The 22,786-nt window shown below is 41.3% G+C and overlaps 1 long non-coding RNA gene across 2 annotated transcripts in view; it reads left to right on the forward strand.

Moving 5' to 3' along the window:
* The first annotated feature begins 384 nt into the window (after window positions 1-384).
* LOC139760906 (uncharacterized) overlaps window positions 385-22,786 on the forward strand; it is a 46,684-nt gene continuing 24,282 nt past the window's right edge. Inside the window, exons 1-3 of one of the 2 annotated variants that reach the window (XR_011715426.1) lie at window positions 385-440; window positions 18,411-18,515; window positions 22,171-22,270. This is a non-coding gene — a long non-coding RNA (uncharacterized lncRNA). The other variant, XR_011715427.1, reaches the window with a different exon arrangement.

Below are 22,786 nucleotides of genomic sequence, written 5' to 3' on the forward strand. Positions count from 1 at the left end.
GACTCAGTGAAAAACCAGAATGACTAACCCTGTGTGAATGGTGTGCTCGACATCGATTCCATTGCTTCAAGGAGTACAGCTTCACAGTCGCCAGACATGGGATTCATTTTCAGGTAAGTAGGCTATGTTCCAAATTTCGTATCGATATCCTCCCCGGACCTAGCCTGTGTATAGTGCAGATCATTTGTGCGTTACTGTTTTCCTTTTCCTTTTTATTGAGAACTGTGTAAATATATGTTTTCTTAGTATCGTATTTGTTAGTATTTCAAACGTATGGAATTCTTTTACTAAATAAAGTTCTGAATGTAAGCAGAAGTTTCGTTACGATCAGTATTCTAAAAAAAAGGATATTTGAAGTCCGCGCCAAGTGCGTCTCCAGAACGTCTTTTGTTCTGCTTGTTTACTTTTCCAGCGGAGCCGCGATTTAAGAATGAAGAACGGTACTCTACTTCATTTATTTGTCGTGCCCAAGTCCCAAGTTTCATGCCCACACTAGAGTTGGTGTCCTCTGTTCCACACGAAACATGGTGACGGCTGGGTACAAGTGGAGAGTGTATATCACCATCTTGAGTGGATTGAGATGAGATGATGAAGAACTTTCTCATTCTTCACCGACTTCACTAGCATGGGTGCTGCATTGGGTACCACCGCCCTGAAACGATTACAGGACATGTGGGTAGGCTGCCTTGCTCTTGCCAGCATTTAGTGAGATTTTCTTATTAAGATGATTGATGACGACGATGCTCAGGTTGGACTGAGCCCTTCATGACTACTCACGGGCGTCAAGCTCCGCAAACCTTTCTATCTTTGGGAAGTACTTGAAGCTGAGGTGGAGGAATTATTTATATTAATAAACAGTGTGCTTGAGGGAATGGTACACAGGTTGCTTTTTTTCACAACAAGCCTTACTGATGATGCCCTGAAGGCATTGGGAAATCTTTGTCAGGCCTAGATTCTGATTCGTTATGGTAAATATGTGCACGAAGAATCATGGACCTCTTGACAGATATTTAGTCACATTTGATTCCAAAGGTTTTTAATCTGTGATAGCATTGAGAAATCTGCCATAGGTGTATATATGAGATTTCTTAAATCTATGCACAATAGTTAGCATTTCTTCCTTCATTTTTGCACAATTTTTCTCAGTTGGAGACAGCTATTGATTAGCAGTTGGTTTACTATTTTTCTTGTGAGCAGATCCCAGTCCATAATCATTGGTGTTGTTTTCTAAAGAAATTTCCTCATTGATAATGAAAGGTTAATAGAGGGTAATGAACTGTCATGTCCGTAATGCATTACAGTGTTATCAGTAGCACAAGACACACTACCACCCCAGAGAAACCCTGCAGAGCTTCAGAGTTCTACTTGAAAGATTTTTGTGGAACAAAGTCCAAAAAGAAGTTTTAACCTACGATATTTTCTAAAACAAGTCTAAAAAGTAATAAGCATCCTGGATGATGTGTCAGGCAGGATATGCCACTGTTGATGCAGGGTTAGATTTGGAGAAGATATGGACTAATTCATCTCATGTAGGATGCCTTCAAGCTTTGGTAATATATAGTGCTCCCATAAAGGCTCCCCAATTTAGCTCTCAAGGTTTACTGCATATTCTAGTTTCTCTATTCTTTGTTGTTGACACAAGTTGCTTGACTTGGAGTGGTGGCTTGTCTACAGGAACAATGACACCATGACTGATCAGGCTATCCTGCTCAGCATTTAGCTGCTAAAAACAACAGAGAACCCTCTGTTTGCCAAAACCACTGGTTTTAAGTGTGGGTCTACCTTAATTGTATGTGGCACCAGCAGATTGGCTAGATTTCCATTAATTTTACTTGGATCATCATCCTCCACATTAACTGTATTCACATGATCCAGCTTGTTCTGATTCCCATTTGACTGTTGGCTTTCATTTTTTTTTAAGAGACATAAAGTCTTCCTTGACGATAACAAATTCAGCAAAGTATTTCTTCCCATTCTGTGGATTTATGATGTTTCTTCTGTTGATGCCAAAAGGTGTTAATCTAGAATTATTCCAAGTTGTATAAATGCTCTATTGGTATGCTAAACATTTGAGCATAACATGCGGTTAGAGCATTTATAGTGGAAGATTAATTCTTCCCCACATACAATCATACAGTATTTAATACTTTTAGGGCAGGAAAATTCAGAGTTTACAAGTTCTATAAAATTGTCAGAGATGGAGATTACAGTGTAAAATGTACTCCTCGGAGGAACTTTCAGACTTACAATCTTCTTTACAGATTTCTCTTATGGTTACAAAAGATATGCTTTTGCTAATATTTGGACACTTACAGGCAAAATTATTCTTTTGTCCACACTAATTACGAATTTTCCCCCAATCAGGACATATCTCCATCTTGAAAACATTTACAAAATGTGTAGACATTACCAGAGCAGTTCACTTATTACTTTTTTTCTGTACCAAGAGGCAGATTTGCCATACTTTGTAAACAATTTCTGGAAGCATGACTGTGTTGATATATAGTTTTCAGCAGCTCTACATCAAAGTATTTCTTTTTAGAGATAATTTCTCAGTAGCTCAGTTTGATCAACAGAATCCCTTTCAGTAGCTCAGTTTGATTACCAGAATCCCAGATGTTTAACATTTCTCTGTTGATAGTTTCCTTTTCAGTAGCTCATTTCGTTTCCTTTGTTTCTCAGCAATTGATGTTTACATAAGTCAGGGTTATGGTAAGGTTTCTGTGTGAGAAAATGATATAATGCTCAAATTTCTCTTTAGATTTCCTGAAAAATTTTAGAGCTTTTGTTAGAATCAAACTTGAAACTCTTATATGCCTTCTGGGCATCAGCAGCAAAGAATGTTGGGAGTGTAGACTGTACATCATTTTCTTGAGCATGCTGTCAAGACAGTATAGTTCCCAAATCTCAGCTTAAAAACTTTCATTTGTCAGCCTCTTGAAGCCCAAGAGTGGCCATGAAGGGATTAGCCAACCCTGAACACTTTTGTCATCACCCATCTCAAAAAGATATCATGTGGAGATTTTGGTTCAGAGCACATAGCCTGCTAACAGTGGCTTGTAATCATCATAGGGCATTGCAAGCTGATGCATCCTGCGTGCAAGTAGTGTCACTGGAGAATGTGTAGGGTCCACCCCACCTTATTTTAAAGGCCACTCTACTAGTGTGTACTTTCTCCACTTGTACCCAGTTGCCACCATGTTTCATAAAGAAGTGGAAAAGCAAAGCTGTCTTTATTTCTTCAGCTTGGCTTTCTCGGCAGAATAATAAACATATATAAAAAGTTCTGGAGGAACACTTGGGTTGGAGTTCATAACATAACAGGCCATTGCATCCATGGTCTGCTCTTTACATTCCTATTTTGTGTTTTGTTCATTTCTTTCATGCACTCTGAATGTTTCCTTTGGGGCGGGATGGTGCCGGGAATGGCTGAAGGCAAGCAAGTATGAACACGTACATGTGTATATGGCTTTGTATGTATTTGTGTATATGTTAACTTTTTATTACAAATAATTGCTGTTACCTGCGTCACTGAGCTAGTCTCAGGAAACATGAAGAATGGCCCATCCAATCATGTACACATGTATATAAACGTAAATGCCCACATGTCCACATATACATATATATACAGACATTACATACATACACATGTACATATTCATACTCGCTTGCTGTCATCCATTCCTTTCGCTACCCCACCTCACAGGAAAACTGCATCACTATCCCTTGCTTCAGCAAGGTAGTGTCAGGAAAATAGACAAAAAGACCACATTCATTCACACTCAGTCTCTAGCTGTCATGTATAATGCACTGAAAGCAAAGCCCCCTATCCACATCCAGGCCCCACATACATACTTCACAATTCACATACCCTGGTTCAATCCATTGACAGCGCGTTAACCCCGGTACAACACTTCATCCCAATTCACTCTGTTCCTTGCACCACCTTTCGCCCTCTTGCATGTTCAGGCCCCGATTGCTCAAAATCTTTTTCACTCCATCCTTCCACCTCCAATTTGGTCTCCTTCTCCTCCTGGTTCCCACCACCTCTCACACATATATTCTCTTTGTCAATCCTTCCTCTCATTCTCTCCATATGTCCAAACCATTTCAACACACCCTCTTCTGCTCTCTCATCCATACTCTTTATATTTCCATCTCTCTTACCCTTACATTACTTACTCGATCAAACCACCTCACACCACATATTGTTCTCAAACATTTCATTTCCAACACATCCACCCTCCTCCACACAACCCTATCTATAGCCCATGCCTCGCAACCATGTAATATTGTTGGAACCACTATTTAAACATACCCATTTTTGCTCTCCGAGATAACGTTCTTGCCTTCCACACATTCTTCAACGCTCCCCATCCTGTGACTCACTTCTGCTTCCATGGTTCCATCTGTTGCTAAATCCACTCCCAGATATCTAAAACACTTCACTTCCTCCAGTTTTTCTCCATTCACACTTCCCTCCCAATTAACTTGTCCCTCAACCCTACTGAACCTAATAACCTTGTTCTGATTCACATTTCTTCTTTCACACACTTTACCAAACTCAGTCACCAGCTTCTGCAGTTTCTCACTCAAATCAGCCACCAGCACTGTATCATTAGGGAACAACAACACTTGACTCACTTTCCAAGCCCTCTCATCCACAACAGACTGCATACTAGCCTCTCTCTCCAAAACTTGCATTGACCTCCCTAACCACCCCATCCATAAACAAATTGAACAACCATGGAGACATCAGACACCCCTGCCACAAACTAACATTCCCTGGGAACCAGTTACTTTCCTCTCTTCCTGCTCTTACACATGCCTTACATCCTTGAGGAAAACTTTTCACTGCTTCTAACATCTTACCTCCCACACCATATACTTTTAATACCTTCCACAAAGCATCTCTGTCAACTCTATCATTTGCCTTCAGATCCATAAATGCTACATACAAATCCATTTGTTTTTCTAAGAATTTCTCACATACATTCTTCAAAGCAAACACCTGATCCACACATTCTCTACCACTTCTGAAACCACACTGATTTTCCCCAATCTGATGTTCTGTACATGCCTTTACCCTCTCAGTCAACACCCTCCCAAATAATTTCCCAGGAATACTCAGCAGACTTATACCTCTGTAATTTGAACACTCACCTTTATACCCTTTGCCTTTGTACAGTGTTAATATGTATGCATTCTGCCAATCCTCAGGCACTTCACCATGAACCATACATACAATGAATATCCTTACCAACCAGTCAACAACACAGTCACCCCCTTTTCTAATAAATTCCACTGCAATACCATCCAAATCTGACACCTTGCCAGCTTTCATCTTCTGCAAAGCTTTTACTACTTCTCTGTTTACCAAACCATTCTCCCTGACCCTCTCACTTCGCACACCACCTTGACCAAAACACCCTATATCTGCCACCCTCATCAGACACATTCAACAAACCTTCGAAATACTCGCTCCATCTCCTTCTCACTTCACCGCTACTTGTTATTACCTCCTCATTAGCCCCCTTCACTGATGTTCCCCTTTATATACATATGTATTTTTTTTATTATACATTGTTGCTGTCTTCTGCGTTAGCGAAGTAGTGCAAGGAAACAAATGAAAGAATGGCACAAGCCACCTACATACACATGTATATACATAGACACCCACACATGCACATATACATACCTATACATTTCAATGTATACATACATATACATACACAGACATATACATATATACACATGTACATATTCATACTTGCTGCCTTCATCCATTCTCGTCGCCACCCCACCACACATGAAATGGAACTCCCCCTCCCCTGCACACGTACTAGGTAGCGCTATGAAAAGACAACAAAGGCCACATTCGTTCACACTCAGTCTCTAACTGTCATGTGTAAAGCACCGAAACCACAGCTCCCTTTCCACATCCAGGCCCCACAGAACTTTCCATGGTTTACCCCAGACACTTCACATGCCCTGGTTCAATCCATTGACAGCATGTCAATCCCGGTATACATCATTCCAATTCGCTATTCCTTGCATGCCTTTCACCCTCATGTATGTTCAGGTCCTGATCGCTCAAAATCTTTTTCACTCCATCCTTCCACCTCCAATTTGGTTTCCCTCTCCTCCTCGTTCCCTCCACCTCTGACACATATATTCTCATTATCAATCTTTCTTCTCATTCTCTCCATATGTCCAAACCATTTCAACACACCCTCTTCTGCTCTTTCATCCATACTCTTTTTATTTCCACACATCTCTCTTAACTTTCCATTACTTACTTGATCAAACCACCTCACACCACATATTGTCCTCAAACATTTCATTTCCAACACATCCACCCCCCTCTGCACAACCCTATCTATAGCCCATGCCTTGCAACCATATAACATTGTTGGAACCACTATTTTTTCAAACATATCCATTTTTGCTCTCTGAGATAATGTTCTCACCTTCCACACATTCTTCAATCTTTCTTCTCATTCTCTCCATATGTCCAAACCATTTCAACACACCCTCTTCTGCTCTTTCATCCATACTCTTTTTATTTCCACACATCTCTCTTAACTTTTCATTACTTACTTGATCAAACCACCTCACACCACATATTGTCCTCAAACATTTCATTTCCAACACATCCGCCCCCCTCCGCACAACCCTATCTATAGCCCATGCCTTGCAGCCATATAACATTGTTGGAACCACTATTTTTTCAAACATATCCATTTTTGCTCTCTGAGATAATGTTCTCACCTTCCACACATTCTTCAATGCTCCCAGAACTCCCCCCCCCCGTGACTCACTTCCACGGTTTCAACCCCCGCTAAATCCTCTCCCAGATATCTAAAACGCTTCTCTTCATCCGTTTTTCTTCATTCAAACTTACCTCCCAATAGACTTGTCCCTCAACTCTACTGAACTTAATAACCTTGCTCTTATTCAAATTTACTCTCAGCTTTCTTCCTTCACACACTTTACCGAATTCAGTCACCAGCTTCTGCAGCTTCTCACCCGAATCAGCCACTAGTACTGTATCGTCAGCGAACAACAACGAACTCACTTCCCAAGCCCTCTCACCCACAACAGACTGCATACTTGTCCCTCTCTCCAAAACTCTTGCATTCACCTCCCTAACAACCCCATCCATAAACAAATTAAACAACTATGGAGACATCACGCACCCCTGCCGCAAACCAACATTCACTAGGAACCAGTCACTTTCCTCTTTTCCTACTCGTACACATGCCTTACATCCTCGATGAAAACTTTACTGCTTCTAGCAACTTACTTCCCACACCATATACTCTTACTACCTTCCAAAGAGCATCTCTATCAACTCTATCAAATGCTTTCTCCAGATCCATAGATACTACATACAAATCCATTTGTTTTTCTAAGTATTTCTCACATACATTCTTCAAAACATACACTTGATCCATACATCCTCTACCACTTCTGAAATCACACTGCTCTTCCCCAATCTGATGCTCTGTACATACCTCTCAATCAATACCCTCCCATATGATTTTCTAGGAATACTCAACAAACTTATATACCTCTGTAATTTGAACACTCACCTCTATCCCCTTTGCCTTTATACAGTAGCACTATGCATGCATTCCACCAGTCCTCTGGTACTTCACCATGAACCATACATACATTGAATGTTCTCACCAACCAATCAGCAACACAGTCACCCCTTTTTTAATAAATTCCACTGCAATACCATCCAGACTCGCAGCCTTGCCGGCTTTCATCTTCATGTATATGTATATATTATTATATATATTTTTATTATATTTTGCTTTGTTGCTGTCTCCTGCATTAGCGAGGTAGCGCAAGGAAACAGACGAAAGAATGGCCCAACCCACCCACATACACATGTACATACATACACGTCCACACATGCAAATATACATACCTATACATCTCAACATATACATATATACACACACAGACATATATATATATATATATATACACATGTACATAATTCGTACTGTCTGCCTGTATTCATTCCCATCGCCACCTCGCCACACATGAAATAACAACCCCATCCCCCCTCATGTGTGTGAGGTAGCGCTAGGAAAAGACAACAAAGGCCACATTCGTTCACATTCAGTCTCTAGCTGTCATGTAATAATGCACCGAAACCACAGCTCCCTTTCCACATCCAGGCCCCACAGAACTTTCCATGGTTTACCCCAGATGCTTCACATGCCCTGGTTCAATCCATTGACAGCACGTCGACCCTGGTATACCACATCGTTCCAATTCACTCTATTCCTTGCACGCCTATCACCCTCCTGCATGTTCAGGCCCCGATCACTCAAAATCTTTTTCGCTCCATCTTTCCACCTCCAATTTGGTCTTTCACTTCTCCTCGTTCCCTCCACCTCTGACACATATATCCTTTTTGTCAATCTTTCCTCACTAATTCTCTCCATGTGACCAAACCATTTCAAAACACCCTCTTCTGCTCTCTCAACCACAGTCTTTTTATTGCCACACATCTCTCTTACCCTATTATTACTTACTCGATCAAACCACCTCACACCACATATTGTCCTCAAACATCTCATTTCCAGCACATCCACCCTCCTGTGCACAACTCTATCTATAGCCCACACCTCGCAACCATACAACATTGTTGGAACCACTACTCCTTCAAACATACCCATTTTTGCTTTCCGAGATAATGTTCTTGACTTCCACACAAAATTCTTCAAGGCTCCCAGAATTTTCACCCCCTCCCCCACCCTATGATTCACCTCTGCTTCCGTGGTTCCATCGGCTGCCAAATCCACTCCCAGATATCTAAAACACTTCTCTTCCTCCAGTTTTTCTCCATTCAAACTTACCTCCCAATTGACTTGACCCTCAACCCTACTGTACCTAATAACCTTGCTCTTATTCACATTTACTCTCAACTTTCTTCTTTCTCACGCTTTACCAAACTCCGTCACTAGCTTCTGCAGTTTCTCACATGAATCAGCCACCAGTGCTGTATCATCAGCGAACAACAACTGACCAACTTCCCAAGCTCTCTCATCCACAACAGACTGCGTACTTGCCCCTCTTTCCAAAACTCTTGCATTCACCTCCCTAACAACCCCATCCATAAACAAATTAAACAACCATGGAGACATCACACACCCCTGCCGCAAACCTACATTCACTGAGAACCAATCACTTTCCTCTCTTCCTACACGTACACATGCCTTACATCCTCGCTACCTCGCAAACGCGGGAGACAGAAAAAAAAAAAAAAAAAATATATATATATGTATATATATATATATATATATATATATATATATATATATATATATATATATATTTCCATGGTTTTCCATGGAAACCATGGAAAGCTGTGTAGGTATGTATATTTGCGTGTGTGGACGTGTGTATGTACATGTGTATGGGGGGGGGGGGGGGGTTGGGCCATTTCTTTCGTCTGTTTCCTTGCGCTACCTCGCAAACGCGGGAGACAGCGACAAAGTATAAAAAAAAAAAAAAAAAAAAAAAAAAAAAATATATATATATATATATATATATATATTTTTTTTATTGTACTTTGTCGCTGTCTCCCGCGTTTGCGAGGTAGCGCAAGGAAGCAGACGAAAGAAATGGCCCAACCCCCCCCATACACATGTATATACATACGTCCACACACGCAAATATACATACCTACACAGCTTTCCATGGTTTACCCCAGACGCTTCACATGCCTTGATTCAATCCACTGACAGCACGTCAACCCCGGTATACGACATCGCTCCAATTCACTCTATTCCTTGCCCTCCTTTCACCCTCCTGCATGTTCAGGCCCCGATCACACAAAATCTTTTTCACTCCATCTTTCCACCTCCAATTTGGTCTCCCTCTTCTCCTCGTTCCCTCCACCTCCGACACATATATCCTCTTGGTCAATCTTTCCTCACTCATTCTCTCCATGTGCCCAAACCACTTCAAAACACCCTCTTCTGCTCTCTCAACCACGCTCTTTTTATTTCCACACATCTCTCTTACCCTTACGTTACTCACTCGATCAAACCACCTCACACCACACATTGTCCTCAAACATCTCATTTCCAGCACATCCATCCTCCTGCGCACAACTCTATCCATAGCCCACGCCTCGCAACCATACAACATTGTTGGAACCACTATTCCTTCAAACATACCCATTTTTGCTTTCCGAGATAATGTTCTCGACTTCCACACATTCTTCAAGGCCCCCAGAATTTTTGCCCCCTCCCCCACCCTATGATCCACTTCCGCTTCCATGGTTCCATCCGCTGCCAGATCCACTCCCAGATATCTAAAACACTTCACTTCCTCCAGTTTTTCTCCATTCAAACTCACCTCCCAATTGACTTGACCCTCAACCCTACTCTACCTAATAACTTGCTCTTATTCACATTTACTCTTAACTTTCTTCTTCCACACACTTTACCAAACTCAGTCACCAGCTTCTGCAGTTTCTCACATGAATCAGCCACCAGCGCTGTATCATCAGCGAACAACAACTGACTCACTTCCCAAGCTCTCTCATCCCCAACAGACTTCATACTTGCCCCTCTTTCCAAAACTCTTGCATTTACCTCCCTAACAACCCCATCCATAAACAAATTAAACAACCATGGAGACATCACACACCCCTGCCGCAAACCCACATTCACTGAGAACCAATCACTTTCCTCTCTTCCTACACGTACACATGCCTTACTTCCTTTATATATATATATATATATATATATATATATATATATATATATATATATATATATATATATATATATATATATATATTTTTTTTTTTCATACTATTCGCCATTTCCCGCGCTAGCGAGGTAGCCCCCTTCTCTGTTCCTTCTTCCGGGAAATCAAAAACTCCCTCCTCTTTTAGTCGCCTTCTACAACATACAGGGAATACGTGGGAAGTATTCTTTCTCCCCTATCCCCTGGGATAATATATGTATATTATTATACATTACAGAGGTATAAGTTTGTTGAATATTCCTGGGAAATTATATGGGAGGGTATTGATTGAGAGGGTGAAGGCATGTACAGAGCATCAGACTGGGGAAGAGCAGTGTGGTTTCAGAAGTGGTAGAGGATGTGTGGATCAGGTGTTTGCTTTGAAGAATGTATGTGAGAAATACTTGGAAAAGCAAATGGATTTGTATGTAGCATATATGGATCTGGAGAAGGCATATGATAGAGTTGATAGAGATGCTCTGTGGAAGGTATTAAGATTATATAGTGTGGGAGGCAAGTTGTTAGAAGCAGTGAAAAGTTTTTATCGAGGATGTAAGGCATGTGTATGTGTGGGAAGAGAGGAAAGTGATTGGTTCTCAGTGAATGTTGGTTTGTGGCAGGGGTGTGTGATGTCTCCATGGTTGTTTAATTTGTTTATGGATGGGGTTGCTAGAGAGGTGAATGCAAGAGTTTTGGAGAGAGGGGCAAGTATGCAGTCTGTTGTGGATGAGAGAGCTTGGGAAGTGAGTCAGTTGTTGTTCGCTGATGATAGATCCGTGGTGGCTGATTCATGTGAGAAACTGCAGAAGCTGGTGACTGAGTTTGGTAAGTGTGTGAAAGAAGAAAGCTGAGAGTAAATGTGAATAAGAGCAAGGTTATTAAATACAGTAGGGTTGAGGGACAAGTCAGTTAGGAGGTAAATTTGAATGGATAAAAACTGGAGGAAGAGAAGTGTTTTAGATATCTGGGAGTGGATTTGGCAGTGGATGGAACCATGGAAGCGGAAGTGAATCGTAGGGTGGGTGAGGAGGCGAAAGTTCTGGGAGCGTTCAAAAATGTGTGGAAGTCGAGAACATTATCTTGGAAAGCAAAAATGGGTATGTTTGAAGGAATAATGGTTCCAACAATGTTGTATGGTTGCGAGGCGTGGGCTATAGACAGAGTTCTGTGGAGGAGGGTGGATGTGCTGGAAATGAGATGTTTGAGGACAATATGTGGTGTGAGGTGGTTTGATCGAGTAAGTAAAGTGTGGTTGAGAGAGCAGAAGAGGGTGTTTTGAAATGGTTTGGTCACATAGAGAGAATGAGTGAGGAAAGATTGACAAAGAGGATATGTGTGTCAGAGGTGGAGTGAACGAGGAGAAGTGGAAGACCAAATTGGAGGTGGAATGATGGATTGAAAAAGATTTTGAGTAATTGGGGCCTGAACATGCAGGAGGATGAGAGGTGTGCAAGAAATAGAGTGAATTGGAACGATGTGGTATACCAGGGTCAACGTGCTGTCAATGGACTGAACCAGGGCATGTTAAGCGTCTGGGGTAAACCATGGTAAGTTTTGTGGGGCCTGGATGTGGAAAGGGAGCTGTGGTTTCAGTGCATTATACGTGACAGCTTGAGACTGAGTGTGAACGAATGTGGCCTTTATTGTCTTTTCCTAGCGCTACTTCGCACACATGTGGGGGGGTGGGGGCTGTCATTTCATGTGTGGCGGGGTGGCCACGGGAATGAATAAGGGCAGACAGTATGAATTATGTACATGTGTATATATGTATATGTCTGAGTGTGTATATATATGTATATGTCTGAATGTGTATATATATGTATATGTTGAGATGTATAGGTATGTATATTTGTGTGTGTGGACGTGTATGTATATACATGTGTATGTGGGTGGGTTGGGCCATTTTTTCGTATGTTTCTTTGCGCTACCTTGCTAATGTGGGAGACAGCAACAAAGTATGATAAATAAATAAATAAATGAAATATTATTATTATACTTTGTCACTGTCTCCTGCATTAGTGAGGTAGTGCAAGGAAACAGACGAAAGAAAGGCCCAACCCACCCACAAACACATGCATATACATACACGTCCACACATGCACATATACATACCTATACATTTCAACGTATACATATATTTACATACTCAGACATGTACATATATACACATGTACATAAGTTATACTTGCTGCCTTCATTTATTCCTGTCACCACCCTGCCACACATGAAATGACAACCCCATCCCCCCGCATGCACGCAAGGTAGCGCTAGGAAAGACAAGAAAGGCCACATTCGTTCACACTCAGTCTCTACCTGTCATGTATAATGCACCGAAACCACAGCTCTCTTTCCACATCCAGGCCCCACAAAACTTTCCATGGTTTACCATAGACGCTTCGCATGCCCTGGTTCAATCCATTGACAGCACGTCGACCCCGGTATACCACATCGTACCAATTCACTCTATTCCTTGCACGCATTTCATCCTCCTGCATGTTCAGGCCCCGATCACTCAAAATCTTTTTCACTCCATCCTTCCATCTCCAATTTGGTCTCCCACTTCTCTTCGTTCCCTCCACCTCTGACACATATATCCTCTTTGTCAGTCTTTCCTCACTCATTCTCTCCATATGACCAAATCATTTCAAAACACCCTCTTCTGCTCTCTCAACCACTCTTTTTATTACCACACATCTGTCTTACCCTTTCATCACTTACTCGATCAAACCACCTCACACCACATATTGTCCTCAAACATCTCATTTCCAGTTCATCTACCCTGCTCTGCACAACCCTATCTATAGCCAATGCCTTGCACCACATAACATTGTTGGAACTACAATTCCTTCAAACATACTCATTTTTGCTTTCCAAGATAATGTTCTTGCCTTCCACACTTTTCTCAACGCTCCCAGAACTTTTGCCCCCGCCCCCACCCTGTGATTCACTTCCGCTTCCATGGTTCCATCTGCTGCCAAATCCACTCCCAGATATCTAAAACACTTTACTTCCTCCAGTTTTTTTCCATTCAAGCTTACCTCCCAATTGACTTGTCCCCCAACCCTACTGTATCTATTAACCTTGCTCTTATTCACATTTACTCTCAGCTTTCTTCTTTCACACACTTCACCAAACTCAGTCTCCAGCTTCTGCAGTTTCTCACCCGAATCAGCCACCAGCACTGTATCATCAGCAAACAACAACTGACTCACTTCCCAAGCCCTCTCACCCACAACAGACTGCATACTTGTCCCTCTCTCCAAAACTCTTGCACTTACCTCCCTAATAACCCTATCCATAAACAAATTAAACAACCATGGAGACATCGTGCATCCCTGCCGCAAACCGACATTCACTGAGAACCAATCACTTTCCTTTCTTCCTACTCATACACATGCCTTGCATCCTCAATAAAAACTTCTCACTGCTTCTAGCACCTTGCCTCCCACACCATATATTCTTTAATACTTTCCACAGAGCATCTCTGTCAACTCTATCATATGCCTTCTCCAGATCCATAAATGCTACATACAAATCCATTTGTTTTTCTAAGTATTTCTCTCATACATTCTTCAAAGCAAACACCTGATCCATACATCCTTTACCACTTCTGAAACCACACTTCTCTTCCTCAATCTGATGCTCTGTACATGCTTTCACCCTCTCAGTCAATACCCTCCCATATGATTTCCCAGGAATACTCAACAAACTTATACCTCTGTAATTTGGGCACTCAACTTTAACCCCTTTGCCTTTGTACAGTGGTACTATGCATGCATTCTGCCAATTCTCAGGCACCTGACCATGAGTCATACATACATTAAATATCCTTACCAACCAGTCAACAACACAATCACCCCCTTTTTTAATAAATTTCACTGCAATACCATCCAAACCCACTGCCTAGCCAGCTTTCATCTTCTGCAAAGCTTTTACTACCTCTTCTCTATTTACTAAATCATTCTCCCTAACCCTCCCCACTTTGCACACCACATCGACCAAAACACCCTATATCTGCCACTCTATCATCTAATACATTCAAGAAACCTTCAAAATACTCACTCCATCTCCTCACATCAGCACTACTTGTTATCACCTCCCCATTAGCCCCCTTCTCCGATGTTCCCATTTGTTCTCTTGTCTTATGAACTTTATTTACCTCCTTCCAAAACATCTTTTTATTCTTCCTAAAATTTAATGACACTCTCTCAGCCCAACTCTCATTTGCCCTCTTTTTCACCTCTTGCTCCTTTCTCTTGACCTCCTGCCTCTTTCTTTGATACATCTCCCAGTCATTTGCATTATTTCCCCACAAGAATCATCCAAATGCCTCTCTCTTCTCTTTCACTAATAATCTTACTTCATTCCACCACTCACTACCCTCTCTAATCTGCCCACCTCCCACGCTTCTCATGCCACAAGCATCTTTTGCGCAAGCCATCAATGCTTCCCTAAATACATCCCATTCCTCCCCCACTCCCCTAATGTCCTTTACTTTCACCTATTTCCATTCTGCATTCTGTCTCTCCTAGTACTTCCTCACACAAGTCTCCTTCCCAAGCTCACTTACTCTCAGTGACCACTCTCTTCACCCCAACATTCTTTCTTCTTTTCCTAAAACCTCTACAAATCTTCTCCTTTGCCTCCACAAGATAATGATCAGACATCCCTCCAGTTGCACCTCTCAGCACATTAACATCCAAAAGTCTCTCTTTCTCCTGCCTATCAATTAACACGTAATCCAATAACGCTCTCTGGCTATCTCCCCTACTTATATATATATGTATATTTATGTATATTATGTATATATTATGTAGATTATGTATATTATCCCTGGGGATAGGGGAGAAAGAATACTTCCCACGTATTCCCTGCGTGTCGTAGAAGGCGACTAAAAGGGGAGGGAGCTGGGGGCTGGAAATCCTCCCCTCTCATTTTTTTTTTTTTTTTTAATTTTCCAAAAGAAGGAACAGAGAAGGGGGCCAGGTGAGGCTATTCCCTCAAAGGCCCAGTTGTCTGTTCTTAACGCTACCTCACTAATGCGGGAAATGGCAAGTAGTTTGAAAGAAAAAAAATTTATGTATATCTCTTTTTAAATCAAGTATTCCCAATCATCAGTCCTTTTTCAGCACACAAATCTACCAGCTCTTCACCATTTCCATTTACAACACTGAACGCCCCATGTACACCAACTGTCAACTCTGTCATGAGCGAGCAACTGACTCACTTCCCAAGCCCTCTTATCCACATCAGCTGCATGTTTGCCCCTCTCACCAAAACTCTTGCATTCACCTTCCTAACCACTCCATCCATAAACAAATTAAACAACCATGGAGACATCACACACCCCTGCCACAAACCGACGTTCACTGGGTACCAGTCACTTTCCTCTCTTCCTTCTCGTACACATGCCTTATGTCCTTGATAAAAACTTTTCACTGCTTGTAGCAACTTACTTCCCGCACCATATACTCTGAAAACCTTCCACAAAGCACCTCTCTATCAACCCTATCATATGCCTTCTCCAGATCAATAAATGCTACATACAAATCCATCTGTTTTTCTGAGTATTTCTCATACATTCTTCAAAGCAAACACCTGATCCACACATCCTCTACCACTTCTGAAACCACACTGCTCTTCCCCAGTTTGATGCTCTGTATGTGCCTTTACCCTCTCAGTCAATACTCTCCCATACAATTTCCCAGGAATACTCAACAAACTTATACCTGTATAATTTGAACACTCACCTTTATCCCCTTTGCGTTTGCACAATGGCACTATGCATGCACTCTGCCAATCCTCAGGCACTTCACCATGATCCATACATACATTGAATGTCCTTACCAACAAATTAACAACACAGTCACCCTTTTTTTTATAAATTCCTCTGCAGTACCATCTAAACCCACTGCCTTTCATCTTCCACAAAGCTTTCACTACCTCATCTCTGTTTACCAAATCATTCTCCCTTACCCTCTCACTTCACACACCACCTCGACCCTCTCACATCACACACCACCTCGACCCTCTCACTTCACACGCCACCCAGACCAAAACACACTATATCTGCCACTTTATCATCAAACATATTTAACAAACTTTTAAAATACTCACTCCATCTCCTTCTCACTTCATCACTGCTTGTTATTATCTCCCCATTTGCCCCCTTCACTGATGTTCCCATTTGTTCTCTTGTCTTACGCACTTTATTTACCTCCTTCCAAAACATCTTTTTATTCTCTCTAAAATTCCATGATACTCTCTAACCCCAACTCTCGTTTGCCCTCTTTCTCACCTCTTCCACCTTTCTCTTGACCTCCTGCTGCTTTCTTTTATACATTCCCCAGTTATTTGCATTACTCTGCAGAAATCGTCGAAATGCCTCTCTCTTCTCTTTCACTAACAATCTTAGTTCTTCATCCCACCACTCACTACCCTTTCTAATCTGCCCACCTCCCACCTTTCTCATGCCACATATATATACCTTACCTTCCTGCACCAGAGTCGTTTTTATCCTTACGAGACCCCTGAAGTACTCAGAAAGCTGGCCACATCCACTAGTTGGACCATAGGTGTTGTGAGGTGTTTGGATCTCTGTGAAGAGACTGCATGGCATTTGAGTATTAAGTGCTTGGTGTCCTCCTCATGATAGTTGCATCATCAGCATGAGGGGTCTTAGGATAAGTTGAAATGTTATTTGTAGTGTTTTTGTGATAGTTGATGTTTAGAATGTGTGGGAAAGTGTGATTTGTGTTAGTCTAGGGAGTGTGGTTTCTGATGGATGGATGTCTAGTGGGTTGGAGTTTAAGACTGAGGTGGGAGGTTGGTTGTTTAGTACTTGTTAGGTTATTCCAATGTGTATATGTCTTTTCAGTTATGTTTGTTTGGGGTGGGGGGATCTGTGAGTGGAGGTTACTGAAGTGTGAAACCCTAGTAAGCTGTTTATTGCATGGGTGTTGGTGGTTTGGATGGGAGGGTTTTGCTTTTGCATAGAATTGAGTGCCGAGGATGTTGAGGTGGGACTATATTGACATTATCTTTGTGTTTTGTGAAGGTGTTGAGTGTTTGTAGTGACTAGACAGCCAATGTTTGTTCTGAGTACCATATTTGGTTTGGTTTGGAGCTTGGGTATTTTTGCTTTTGAAAGGGTGGAGACAAGTAATGTGAGGCTTCTTAAAGTGGAATGAATGAGTTGTTTGCTGAGGACATTGATGGATTCTTTTTATTTTCCAAATATGTTGCCAGTTAGTGTTATGAAGGCATTAGTTTATGTGTTTGCTTTTGTATTGATCTTATTGGTGTAGAGATTGAATGTCATGTTTGTCGTATGTGATACCTTGAATGGTTGGTGTTTTGCTTAGTGAGAGAGATCGTTCCTTCAAGGTGACCAGATGATGTGAGCCATGCAAGTACAGTTTCATGGGCACAACTTTTTACAGCGAAGTTATTGGAAATGGCTTGGTTTATACCACGTATTGTGATTTCTATAAAAAATTTCTGTATCCATTTGCTAGTTTTCACTTATTCTTATCTTTCACATTTTATGTACTAAGACACCATGGTCACATTTGTCAAGTGCATTTGCTAGTCTGTGTAATCATATCAACATTTTGTTTGTTTTCCAGAGTTCATCAGTCCTATCATACTGGTCAAGCAGCTGAGACAGGCAAGATCCTCCTAGCCTGAATACATGTCCTGGGTTATGTAAACTCTTCATTTCCATAAATTCAGTAAGTTTGCCTCTTAGGACTCGTAGATTTTAATAATGTGCAGTTAATGCTACTTGTCAATAGTTTTTTAGGACTGCTTTGCTTCCACCTTTGTGGAGTGAGGTGATGTGAGTAATTTTCAGACTCTGAGGAATAATTCCAGAATTTAGAGTTTGTCTCTTTAAGATATTTAGTGCTCATGCTAGAGATGTTTTGCATTTCTTTGTGAAGACTGAGTTCCACGAGTTCGGGCCCGGGGCAGAGTGCATGGTTATACTCGGCCCTCAAAATCCTGTGTTGAGATGGTGATATCTGCTGTGTGAAAACTTAGGGAATTACTGTTTAGGAAGAAGTCTTTAGGGTCATTTATTTTTAATTTGGGTTTTGGCTCACTGAATACTGACTGATTCATGTTGACTTTTTAGAATCTCACTCATCTCATGGCAGTCACCTGTCAAAATATCTTCCTCTTTAGTGGGTTAATTGAGTTTGTGGGTATAGATTTCCATTTTATATATGAGTAAAAGTGTTTTAGGATATTTTTTTTTCATTAATGGCTTTTCTCTTCTTTTTCCTTTGTTTCACATGACTTTTATCAGCCATGTGTCTGATAATTCATTTGACAGGGTTTCTTTCCTTTGCTGAGTGAGCTGTGACTTCTTTAGGAGGGCTGCAGTTCTTTTTTCCTTCCTTGTACATTGCTCGTCTTTTTCATTCTACCTTAGGCCTTTTGTGCTTTCTTCTCATTGGTTTATGTCTGTTGCAAGTTTAGAGTATCAAAGTGGTAATGTCATTCACAGTTCTTGTGGTTTGGTACTCAGCAGGTTTCCCATTGTGTTGCAAACATGTCATTGATCACATCCTCCCTATTTATGTTTGATATTATGACTGAAATTACTAAAAACACCCCCATTGTTACATGTGTTCTGTCTAGGTTGTTTAGCATTCAAACTTAGTTCAGTTATGTTGTGATCAGAGTTATAAGGTGTTTAAGATGGAGGTGTCTGCATTTTATATCCACATTATAGATAAACACAAGTCCAAAGTGTTATTTCTTCTGGTTAGTTTTGTTGTTTATTGACTGAGGGAGAACTTTTAACAGTGTCTAAATAACTTTCTCTTTTGCTGCTATTTGTGTGAGCTGTTTGTGTCAGCATTTCCAGCTACAGTGTAGCTAGTCCCCACTTAATTTGTGGTAGGTCAAAGTCTCCCAAGACAAATACATTTAGAACTGGGTTTCCAAGGTGGTCAGGCTATGATACTTTCTTTTTTATTTGTTTTGTAAATTCTTGAGGCTTAGCATCTGGTGGTTTGTAGATTGATGCAATGTCCAGATTTGGGTTTTTGGTCTTGAGAGCAGGTGCTTCTTCTACATTATGTGAGGAGTTCAAGGGTTCAGTTGTATGAGTAACTGTACAAACTCCACATGATCTAGTCCTGTCGCATCTGTATGGTTGTAGTTTTGGATTCAGAACTCACTGTTCATGTGGTCTTCAGTATCTCTGCTGCATTTGACTAGCTGAGAAAGCCACTTATAATTGAAATTTCATTTGTTTTATGTGATTTAGCTCCCTGTATGTTGGCATACATAAAGGTCATTTATGTGACTTGTCTTGTTGTTTTTTGGGGTTAATATGCTCCGTTCTGCTTAACTTGGCAGAATGCTTTTAGTTCCTTCACAGTTCTGAAGAGAGACCAGTGTCATATCTTCCCTCTCATAGTTCTTCCTCACCTCAGTTTGGTCCTTGTGTTTGTGCTACTTAAAAAGAACTTGAATTGCATAATTCTGCCTGGTAGAATCTGCATCTTTCCCTTTACCAAAATTTACCTTTCTGAAGTCAGCTCAAAGGTTTTCTAGGGTGTTTGAATTTACATTTACCCTATAAGATATACCATTCTTACCACATACTTAATTTCCCATCAAATAGTATCTATCGACAGACTCTGTGAACCAACCCCTTGGATTTGTTATTCATTGCATTGTTTCTTGCACTCTCCGCATATGTGGCCAGGCCTGTGAGAGTTTCTTGACTTTCACATTCTTCCTCTTCTACCTGAGTAAGCATTTCTGTCTCCTTATGCACCCAAGTCTGTGCTAGAAGTTTCCTGTCCTTCACTTTCTCCATCTCCTTCCATACCTGAGTCAGTGTCTCTGTCTCTTTCTGTAATCATGTTTGTGCTTGCAATTTCCTGATTTCCACTTTCTCCCCCTCCTTACATACCCAGACCAGCATCTCTTGTCTCCTTTGCTCTTGTCTGTAGTTGAAGTTTCTGACCACCTTCAGTGTAAATTTCCAAGGTAGACTCACCTTCTGTAGCTATATTAGGGTTTGTGAAGTCTACTGAATCACTCTCCACTACTGTATTCCCCATTTCTGAGTTTTCCTCTGAGCCTGTGATAGGAGTGACATCCTTCAACTTTTTCCGCTTGTTGTAGAGTGAGGGTGGAGCTTTTGCAAATTTTTCTGTATCTGCCTCGGATTCCCATTGTATGTCTGAAGCAGTGTGTGTCTGCAGTACATAAGTAACACATACCATCTGCCTGTAAAGCACTACCGATATTTTTGTTCTTGTTACAGTTTATCTCCGAAAGCAAAAATGGGTATGTTTGAAGGAATAGTGGTTCCAGCAATGTTGTATGGTTGCGAGGCGTGGGCTATGGATAGAGTTGTGTGCAGGAGGGTGGATGTGCTGGAAATGAGATGTTTGAGGACAATATGTGGTGTGAGGTGGTTTGATCGAGTAAGTAATGTAAGGGTAAGAGAGGTGTGTGGAAATAAAAAGAGCGTGGTTGAGAGAGCAGAAGAGGGTGTTTTGAAAATGGTTTGGGCACATGGAGAGAATGAGTGAGGAAAGATTGACCAAGAGGATATATGTGTCGGAGGTGGAGGGAATGAGGAGAAGTGGGAGACCAAATTGGAGGTGGAAAGATGGAGTGAAAAAGATTTTGAGTGATTGGGGCCTGAACATGCAGGAGGGTGAAAGGCGGGCAAGGAATAGAGTGAATTGGATCGATGTGGTATACCAGGGTCAACGTGCTGTCAATGGATTGAATCAGGGCATGTGAAGCGTCTGGGGTAAACCATGGAAAGTTCTGTGGGGCCTGGATGTGGAAAGGGAGCTGTGGTTTTGGGCATTATTGCATAACAGCTAGAGACTGAGTGTGAACGAATGTGGCCTTTGTTGTCTTTTCCTAGCGCTACCTCGCACACATGAGGGGGGAGGGGGATGTTATTCCATGTGTGGTGAGGTGGCGATGGGAATGAATAAAGGTAGACAGTGTGAATTGTGTGCATGTGTATATATGTATGTGTCTGTGTGTGTATATGTATGTGTACATTGAGATGTATGGGTATGTATATTTGCGTGTGTGGACGTGTATGTATATACATGTGTATGGGGGTGGGTTGGGCCATTTCTTTCGTCTGTTTCCTTGTGCTACCTCGCAAATGCGGGAGACAGCGACAAAGCAAAATAATAAAATAATAATAAAACAGTTTATGTTTACACATTTGATGTGACAGGTTTTCTTAAACGATAAGCAAGCAATTCCTTGTTGACTTATAAGGCATTCTCATGTAAAAAGCAGTTCTCTGTCATTTTTTTGATATATTTATACTGTACTCCCATTTACACCAAAATTATATATAAATATTTTTTTCACATTTCATCGCAGTTTCCTGTGTTAATGAGGGAGTGCCAACAACAAAGAAAGAAGGGCTACATCCACGTGCATCCATTCTCTAGCTGTCATGTGTAATGCACTGAAACCACAGGTACCTATCCACATCCAAGCCCTGCAGAGATCTACATGGTTTACCTCAGATGCTTCACATCTCCAGGTTCAGTCATTTGACAGCAAGTCAACTCCAGTATACCACATCATTCCAATTCACTCCATTCCTTCTTTTTTCTGTTTTCCTAGCACTATCTTGCTGAAGCAGGGGATAGCGTTGCTGTTTCCTGTGGGACAGGGTAGGGCTAGAAATGGATGAATATGTACATGTGTATATGTACATATGTTTGTATACATTGATATGTATATATGTGTGTGTATGGGCATTTATGTATATATATGTGTATATGAGTGGATAGGCCATTCTTCATCTGTTTCCTAGTGCTATCTCGCTGACACGGGAAACAGCGATCAAGAGATTGAGTGTGGATGAATGTGGCCGTTTTGTCTTTTCCTGGCGCTACCTTGCTGGAAGTGGGGTGGGGGGATGCTGTTTAATGTGTGGCGGGGTGGCAACGGCAATGGATGAAGGCAGCAACTATGAATATGTGGTTTG

The sequence above is a fragment of the Panulirus ornatus genome, chromosome 38 (genome assembly GCF_036320965.1).
Source record: "Panulirus ornatus isolate Po-2019 chromosome 38, ASM3632096v1, whole genome shotgun sequence".
In the NCBI taxonomy this organism is placed as follows: domain Eukaryota; kingdom Metazoa; phylum Arthropoda; class Malacostraca; order Decapoda; family Palinuridae; genus Panulirus; species Panulirus ornatus.